Consider the following 9,806-nt stretch of genomic DNA (forward strand, 5'->3'; position numbering starts at 1 on the left):
GAAATGACCATAACTTTCACACTGGTTGCTATTATTCGTTTTATACGATGGAAAAACTGTTGTATTTATATTGTATTTTATGCTTCTGGCGTTCACTTCTTAGGCCCCAACTATTCGATCTGGTGGAGCAACACCCTAGAGCGAAGCCTAGATTGCCCGGAACGTAGAAATGACCATCACTTTCAATCTGGTTGCAATTAATCCTGTTATACGATGGAAAAACTATTGTATTTTTATTCCATTTTATGCTTCGGGCCTTGACTTCTAAGGCCCTAACTATTCAATCTGTTGGAGTAACGCCCTAGGGTGAAGCCTAGGTTGCCCGGAAAGTAGAAATGACCATAACTTTCACACTGGTAGCAATTATTCGTTTTATACGATGGAAAAACTGTTCTATTTATTCTGTGTTTTATGCTTCGGGCGTTGACTTCTAAGGCCCTAACTATTCGATCTGGTGGAGCAACGCCATCGCGTGAAGCCTAGGTTGCCCGGTACGTAGAAATGACCATCACTTTCAAATTGGTTGCAATTATTCCTGTTATATGATGGAAAAACTGTTGTATTTTTATTGCATTTTATGCTTCGGGCATTGACTTCTAAGGCCCTAACTATTCAATCTGTTGGAGCAACGTCCTAGGGTGAAGCCTAGGTTGCCCGGAAAGTAGAAATGACCATAACTTTCATACTGGTTGCAGTTATTCGTTTTATACAATGGAAAAACTGTTCTATTTATTTTGTATTTTATGCTTCGGGCGTTGACTTCTAAGGCCCTAACTGTCTGATCTGGTGGAGCAGCGCCCTAGAGTGAAGCCCAGGTTGCTCGGAATGTAGAAATGACCATAACTTTCACACTGGTTGCTATTATTCGTTTTGTACGATGGAAAAACTGTTGTATTTATATTGTATTTTATGCTTCTGGCGTTCACTTCTTAGGCCCCAACTATTCGATCTGGTGGAGCAACACCCTAGAGCGAAGCCTAGATTGCCCGGAACGTAGAAATGACTATCACTTTGAATCTGGTTGCAATTAATCCTGTTATACGATGGAAAAACTGTTGTATTTTTATTGCATTTTATGCTTCGGGCCTTGACTTCTAATGCCCTAACTATTCAATCTGTTGGAGCAACGCCCTAGGGTGAAGCCTAGGTTGCCCGGAAAGTAGAAATGACCATAACTTTCATACTGGTTGTAATTATTCGTTTTATATGATGGAAAAACTGTTGTATTTATATTGTATTTTATGCTTCTGGCGTTCACTTCTTAGGCCCTAACTTTTCGATCTGGTGGAACAACGGCCTAGGGTGAAGCCTAGGTTGCCCGGAACGTAGAAATGACCATAACTTTTACACTGGTAGCAATTATTCGTTTTATACAATGGAAAAACTGTTCTATTTATTTTGTATTTAATGCTTCGGGCGTTGGCTTCTAATGCCCTAACTGTTTGATCTGGTGGAGCAACGCCCTGTGGTGAAGCCTAGGTTGCCCGGAAAGTAGAAATGACCATAACTTTCACACTGGCAGCAATTATTCGTTTTATACGATGGAAAAACTGTTCTATTTATTTTGTATTTTATGCTTCGGGCGTTGACTTCTAAGGCCCTAACTATTCGATCTCGTCTAGCAACGCCCTCGAGTGAAGCCTAGGTTGCCCGGTACGTAGAAATGACCATCACTTTCAAACTGGTTGCAATTATTCCTGTTATATGATGGAAAAACTGTTATATTTATGTTGTATTTTATGCGTCTGGCGTTCACTTCTTAGGCCCTAACTATTCGATATGGTGGAGCACCGCCCTAGAGTGAAGCCTAGGATGTCGGAACGTAGAAATGACCACTACTTTCACACTGTTTGCAATTATTCATTTAATACGATGGAAAAGCTGTTGTACTTATATCGTATTTTATGCTTCGGGCGTTGACTTCTTAGGCCCTAACATTTCGATCTGGTGGAGCAACGCCCTACAGTGAAGCCTAGGTTGCCCGGAACGTAGATATGACCATAACCTTCACACAGGTTGCAATTATTCGTTTTATACGGTGTGAAGGCTGTTGTATTTATTTTGTATTTTATTCTTCTGGTGTTGACTTCTTAGGCCCTAACTATCCGATCTGGTGGAACAACGCCGTAGAGTGAAGCCTAGGTTGCCGGGAACGTAGAAATGACCATTACTTTCACACTGTTTGCAATTATTCCTTTTATACGATGGTAAAGCTGTTGTATTTATATCGTATTTTATGCTTCGGGCGTTGACTTCTTAGGCCCTAACATTTCGATCTGGTGGAGCAACGCCCTAGAGCGAAGCCTAGGTTGCCCGGAACGTAGAAATGACCATCACTTTCAAACTGGTTGCAATTAATCCTGTTATACGATGGAAAAACGGTTGTATTTTTATTGCATTTTATGCTTCGGGCCTTGACTTCTAAGGCCCAAACTATTCAAACTGTTGGAGCAACGCCCTTGGGTGAAGCCTAGGTTGCCCGGAAAGTAGAAATGACCATAACTTTCATACTGGTTGCAGTTATTCGTTTTATATGATGGAAAAACTGTTGTATTTATTTTGTGTTTAATGCTTCGGGCGTTGGCTTTTAAGGCCCTAACTGTTTGATCTGGTGGATCAACGCCCTAGAGTGAAGCGTAGGTTGCCTGGAACGCAGATATAACCATCACCTTCACACGGGTTGCAATTATTCCTGTTATAGGATGGAAAGACTGTTGTATTTTTATTGTATTTTAGACTTCAGGTGTTGACTTCTGAGGCCGTAGCTGTTCGACGTGGTGGAAGAACGCCATAGAATGAAGCCTAGGTTGCCCGGAACGTAGAAATGACCATAAGTTTCATAGTGGTTGCAATTATTCGTTTTATACGATGGAAAAACTGTTGTATTTATATTGTATTTTATGCTTCTGGCGATCACTTCTTAGGCCCGAACTATTCGATCTGGTGGAACAACGCCCTAGGGTGAAGCCTAGGTTGCCCGGAACGTAGAAATGACCATCACTTTCAATCTGGTTGCAATTAATCCTGTTATACGATGGAAAAACTATTGTATTTTTATTGCATTTTATGCTTCGGGCCTTGACTTCTAAGGCCCTAACTATTCAATCTGTTGGAGTAACGCCCTAGGGTGAAGCCTAGGTTGCCCGGAAAGTAGAAATGACCATAACTTTCACACTGGTAGCAATTATTCGTTTTATACGATGGAAAAACTGTTCTATTTATTCTGTGTTTTATGCTTCGGGCGTTGACTTCTAAGGCCCTAACTATTCGATCTGGTGGAGCAACGCCATCGCGTGAAGCCTAGGTTGCCCGGTACGTAGAAATGACCATCACTTTCAAATTGGTTGCAATTATTCCTGTTATATGATGGAAAAACTGTTGTATTTTTATTGCATTTTATGCTTCGGGCATTGACTTCTAAGGCCCTAACTATTCAATCTGTTGGAGCAACGCCCTAGGGTGAAGCCTAGGTTGCCCGGAAAGTAGAAATGACCATAACTTTCATACTGGTTGCAGTTATTCGTTTTATACAATGGAAAAACTGTTCTATTTATTTTGTATTTTATGCTTCGGGCGTTGACTTCTAAGGCCCTAACTGTCTGATCTGGTGGAGCAGCGCCCTAGAGTGAAGCCCAGGTTGCTCGGAATGTAGAAATGACCATAACTTTCACACTGGTTGCTATTATTCGTTTTGTACGATGGAAAAACTGTTGTATTTATATTGTACTTTATGCTTCTGGCGTTCACTTCTTAGGCCCCAACTATTCGATCTGGTGGAGCAACACCCTAGAGCGAAGCCCAGATTGCCCGGAACGTAGAAATGACCATCACTTTCAATCTGGTTGCAATTAATCCTGTTATACGATGGAAAAACTGTTGTATTTTTATTGCATTTTATGCTTCGGGCCTTGACTTCTAAGGCCCTAACTATTCAATCTGTTGGAGCAACGCCCTAGGGTGAAGCCTAGGTTGCCCGGAAAGTAGAAATGACCATAACTTTCATACTGGTTGTAATTATTCGTTTTATATGATGGAAAAACTGTTGTATTTATATTGTATTTTATGCTTCTGGCGTTCACTTCTTAGGCCCTAACTTTTCGATCTGGTGGAACAACGGCCTAGGGTGAAGCCTAGGTTGCCCGGAACGTAGAAATGACCATAACTTTTACACTGGTAGCAATTATTCGTTTTATACAATGGAAAAACTGTTCTATTTATTTTGTATTTAATGCTTCGGGCGTTGGCTTCTAATGCCCTAACTGTTTGATCTGGTGGAGCAACGCCCTGTGGTGAAGCCTAGGTTGCCCGGAAAGTAGAAATGACCATAACTTTCACACTGGCAGCAATTATTCGTTTTATACGATGGAAAAACTGTTCTATTTATTTTGTATTTTATGCTTCGGGCGTTGACTTCTAAGGCCCTAACTATTCGATCTCGTCTAGCAACGCCCTCGAGTGAAGCCTAGGTTGCCCGGTACGTAGAAATGACCATCACTTTCAAACTGGTTGCAATTATTCCTGTTATATGATGGAAAAACTGTTAAATTTATGTTGTATTTTATGCGTCTGGCGTTCACTTCTTAGGCCCTAACTATTCGATATGGTGGAGCACCGCCCTAGAGTGAAGCCTAGGATGTCGGAACGTAGAAATGACCACTACTTTCACACTGTTTGCAATTATTCATTTAATACGATGGAAAAGCTGTTGTACTTATATCGTATTTTATGCTTCGGGCGTTGACTTCTTAGGCCCTAACATTTCGATCTGGTGGAGCAACGCCCTACAGTGAAGCCTAGGTTGCCCGGAACGTAGATATGACCATAACCTTCACACAGGTTGCAATTATTCGTTTTATACGGTGTGAAGGCTGTTGTATTTATTTTGTATTTTATTCTTCTGGTGTTGACTTCTTAGGCCCTAACTATCCGATCTGGTGGAACAACGCCGTAGAGTGAAGCCTAGGTTGCCCGGAACGTAGAAATGACCATTACTTTCACACTGTTTGCAATTATTCCTTTTATACGATGGTAAAGCTGTTGTATTTATATCGTATTTTATGCTTCGGGCGTTGACTTCTTAGGCCCTAACATTTCGATCTGGTGGAGCAACGCCCTAGAGCGAAGCCTAGGTTGCCCGGAACGTAGAAATGACCATCACTTTCAAACTGGTTGCAATTAATCCTGTTATACGATGGAAAAACTGTTGTATTTTTATTGCATTTTATGCTTCGGGCCTTGACTTCTAAGGCCCAAACTATTCAAACTGTTGGAGCAACGCCCTTGGGTGAAGCCTAGGTTGCCCGGAAAGTAGAAATGACCATAACTTTCATACTGGTTGCAGTTATTCGTTTTATATGATGGAAAAACTGTTGTATTTATTTTGTGTTTAATGCTTCGGGCGTTGGCTTTTAAGGCCCTAACTGTTTGATCTGGTGGATCAACGCCCTATAGTGAAGCGTAGGTTGCCTGGAACGCAGATATAACCATCACCTTCACACGGGTTGCAATTATTCCTGTTATAGGATGGAAAGACTGTTGTATTTTGATTGTATTTTAGACTTCAGGTGTTGACTTCTCAGGCCGTACCTGTTCGATGTGGTGGAAGAACGCCATAGAGTGAAGCCTAGGTTGCCCGGAACGTAGAAATGACCATCACTTTCAAACTAGTTGCAATTATTCGTTTTATACGATGGAAAAACTGTTCTATTTATTTTGTCTTTTATGCTTCGGGCGTCGACTTCTAAGTCCCTAACTATTCAATCTGTTGGAGCAACGCCCTAGGGTGAAGCCTAGGTTGCCCGGAAAGTAGAAATGACCATAACTTTCATACTGGTTGCAGTTATTCGTTTTATATGATGGAAAAACTGTTCTATTTATTCTGTATTTTATGCTTCGGGCGTTGACTTCTAAGGCCCTAACTATTCGATCTGCTGGAGCAACGCCACCGAGTGAAGCCTAGGTTGCCCGGTACGTAGAAATGACCATCACTTTCACACTGGTTGCTATTATTCGTTTTATACGATGGAAAAACTGTTATATTTATATTGTATTTTATGCTTCTGGCGTTGTCTTCTTAGGCCCTAACTATTCGATCTGGTGGAACAACGCCCTAGAGTGAAGCGTAGGTTGCCTGGAACGCAGATATGACCATCACCTTCACACGGGTTGCAATTATTCCTGTTATAGGATGGAAAGACTGTTGTATTTTTATTGTATTTTAGACTTCAGGTGTTGACTTCTGAGGCCGTAGCTGTTCGACGTGGTGGAAGAACGCCATAGAATGAAGCCTAGGTTGCCCGGAACGTAGAAATGACCATAAGTTTCATAGTGGTTGCAATTATTCGTTTTATACGATGGAAAAACTGTTGTATTTATATTGTATTTTATCACTTCTTAGGCCCGAACTATTCGATCTGGTGGAACAACGCCCTAGGGTGAAGCCTAGGTTGCCCGGAACGTTGACATGACCATAACTTTTACACTGGTAGCAATTATTCGTTTTATACAATGGAAAATCTGTTCTATTTATTTTGTATTTTATGCTTCGGGCGTTGACTTCTAAGGCCCTAACTGTCTGATCTGGTGGAGCAGCGCCCTAGAGTGAAGCCTAGCTTGCCCGGAACGTAGAAATGACCATTACTTTCATACTGTTTGCAATTATTCCTTTTATACGATGGTAAAGCTGTTGTATTTATATCGTATTTTATGCTTCGAGCGTTGACTTCTTAGGCCATAACATTTCGATTTGGTGGAGCAACGCCCTAGAGCGAAGCCTAGGTTGCCCGGAACGTAGAAATGACCATCACTTTCAAACTGGTTGCAATTAATCCTGTTATACGATGGAAAAACTGTTGTATTTTTATTGCATTTTATGCTTCGGGCATTGACTTCTAAGGCCCTAACTATTCAATCTGTTGGAGCAACGCCCTAGGGTGAAGCCTAGGTTGCCCGGAAAGTAGAAATGACCATAACTTTCATACTGGTTGCAATTATTCGTTTTATATGATGAAAAAACGGTTGTATTTATATTGTATTTTATGCTTCTGGCGTTCACTTCTTAGGCCCTAACTATTCGATCTGGTGGAACAACGGCCTAGGGTGAAGCCTAGGTTGCTCGGAACGTAGAAATGACCATAACTTTTACACTGGTAGCAATTATTCGTTTAATACAATGGAAAAACTGTTCTATGTATTTTGTATTTAAAGCTTCGGGCGTTGGCTTCTAATGCCCTAACTGTTTGATCTGGTTGTGCAACGCCCTAGGGTGAAGCCTAGGTTGCCCGGAAAGTAGAAATGACCATAACTTTCACACTGGCAGCAATTATTCGTTTTATACGATGGAAAAACTGTTCTATTTATTTTGTATTTTATGCTTCGGGCGTTGACTTCTGAGTCCCTAACTATTCGATCTGGTCGAGCAACGCTCTCGAGTGAAGCCTAGGTTGCCCGGTACGTAGAAATGACCATCACTTTGAAACTGGTTGCAATTATTCCTGTTATATGATGGAAAAACTGTTGTATTTTTATTGCATTTTATGCTTCGGGCATGACTTCTAAGGCCCTAACTATTCAATCTGTTGGAGCAACGCCCTAGGGTGAAGCCTAGGTTGCCCTGAAAGTAGAAATGACCATAACTTTCATACTGGTTGCAGTTATTCGTTTTATATGATGGAAAAACTGTTCTATTTATTTTGTATTTAATGCTTGGGGCGTTGGCTTCTAAGGCCCTAACTGTTTGATCTGGTGGAGCAACGCCCTAGAGTGAAACCTAGGTTGCCCGGAACGTAGAAATGACCATAACTTTCACACTGGTTGCTATTATTCGTTTTATACGATGGAAAAACTGTTATACTTATATTGTACTTTATGCTTCTGGCGTTGTCTTCTTAGGCCCTAACTATTCGATCTGGTGGAACAACGCCCTAGCGTGAAGCGTAGGTTGCCTGGAACGCAGATATGACCATCACCTTCACACGGGTTGCAATTATTCCTGTTATAGGATGGAAAGACTGTTGTATTTTTATTGTATTTTAGACTTCAGGTGTTGACTTCTGAGGCCGTAGCTGTTCGATGTGGTGGAAGAACGCCATAGAGTGAAGCCTAGGTTGCCCGGAACGTAGAAATGACAATAAGTTTCATAGTGGTTGCAATTATTCGTTTTATACGATGGAAAAACTGTTGAATCTATATTGTATTTTATGCTTCTGGCGATCACTTCTTAGGCCCGAACTATTCGATCTGGTGGAACAACGCCCTAGGGTGAAGCCTAGGTTGCCCGGAACGTTGAAATGACCATAACTTTTACACTGGTAGCAATTATTCGTTTTATACAATGGAAAATCTGTTCTATTTATTTTGTATTTTATGCTTCGGGCTTTGACTTCTAAGGCCCTAACTGTTTGATCTGGTGGAGCAACGCCCTAGAGTGAAGCCTAGGTTGCCCGGTACGTAGAAATGACCATCACTTTCAAACTGGTCGCAATTATTCGTTTTATACAATGGAAAAACTGTTCCATTTATTTTGTATTTTATGCTTCGGGCGTTGACTTCTAAGGCCCTAACTGTCTGATCTGGTGGAGCAACGCCCTAGAGTGAAACCTAGGTTGCCCGGAACGTAGAAATGACCATAACTTTCACACTGGTTGCTATTATTCGTTTTATACGATGGAAAAACTGTTATATTTATATTGTAGTTTATGCGTCTGGTGTTCACTTCTTAGGCCCTAACTATTCGATCTGGTGGAACAACGCCGGAGAGTGAAGCCTCGGTTGCCCGGATCGTAGAAATGACCATTACTTTCACACTGTTTGCAATTATTCCTTTTATACGATGGAAAAGCTGTTGTATTTATATCGTATTTTATGCTTCGGGCATTGACTTCTTAGGCCCTAACTATTCAATATGTTGGAGTAACGCCCTAGGGTGAATCTTAGGTTGCCCGGAAAGTAGAAATGACCATAACTTCCATACTGGTTGCAATTATTCGTTTTATATGATGGAAAAACTGTTCTATTTATTTTGTATTTAATGCTTCGGGCGTTGGCTTCTAAGGCCCTAACTGTCTGATCTGGTGGAGCAACGCCCTAGAGTGAAGCCTAGGTTGCCCGGAACGTAGAAATGACCATAACTTTCACACTGGTTGCTATTATTCGTTTTATAGGATGGAAAAACTGTTATATTTATAGTGTAGTTTATGCGTCTGGCGTTCACTTCTTAGGCCCTAACTATTCGATCTGGTGGCACAACGCCCTCGAGTGAAGCCTAGGTTGCCCGGTACGTAGAAATGACCATCACTTTCAAATTGGTTGCAATTATTCCTGTTATATGATGGAAAAACTGTTGTATTTTTATTGCATTTTATGCTTCGGGCATTGACTTCTAAGGCCCTAACTATTCAATCTGTTGGAGCAACGCCCTAGGGTGAAGCCTAGGTTGCCCGGAAAGTAGAAATGACCATAACTTTCATACTGGTTGCAATTATTCGTTTTATATGATGGAAAAACTGTTCTACTTATTTTGTATTTAATGCTTCGGGCGTTGGCTTTTAAGGCCCTAACTGTTTGATCTGGTGGAGCAACGCCCTAGAGTGAAACCTAGGTTGCCCGGAACGTAGAAATGACCATAACTTTCACACTGGTTGCTATTATTCGTTTTATACGATGGAAAAACTGTTATACTTATATTGTATTTTATGCTTCTGGCGTTGTCTTCTTAGGCCCTAACTATTCGATCTGGTGGCACAACGCCCTAGAGTGAAGCCTCGGTTGCCCGGAACGTAGAAATGACCATAAGTTTCATAGTGGTT

Source organism: Calliopsis andreniformis, unplaced genomic scaffold (assembly GCF_051401765.1).
Source record: "Calliopsis andreniformis isolate RMS-2024a unplaced genomic scaffold, iyCalAndr_principal scaffold0025, whole genome shotgun sequence".
In the NCBI taxonomy this organism is placed as follows: domain Eukaryota; kingdom Metazoa; phylum Arthropoda; class Insecta; order Hymenoptera; family Andrenidae; genus Calliopsis; species Calliopsis andreniformis.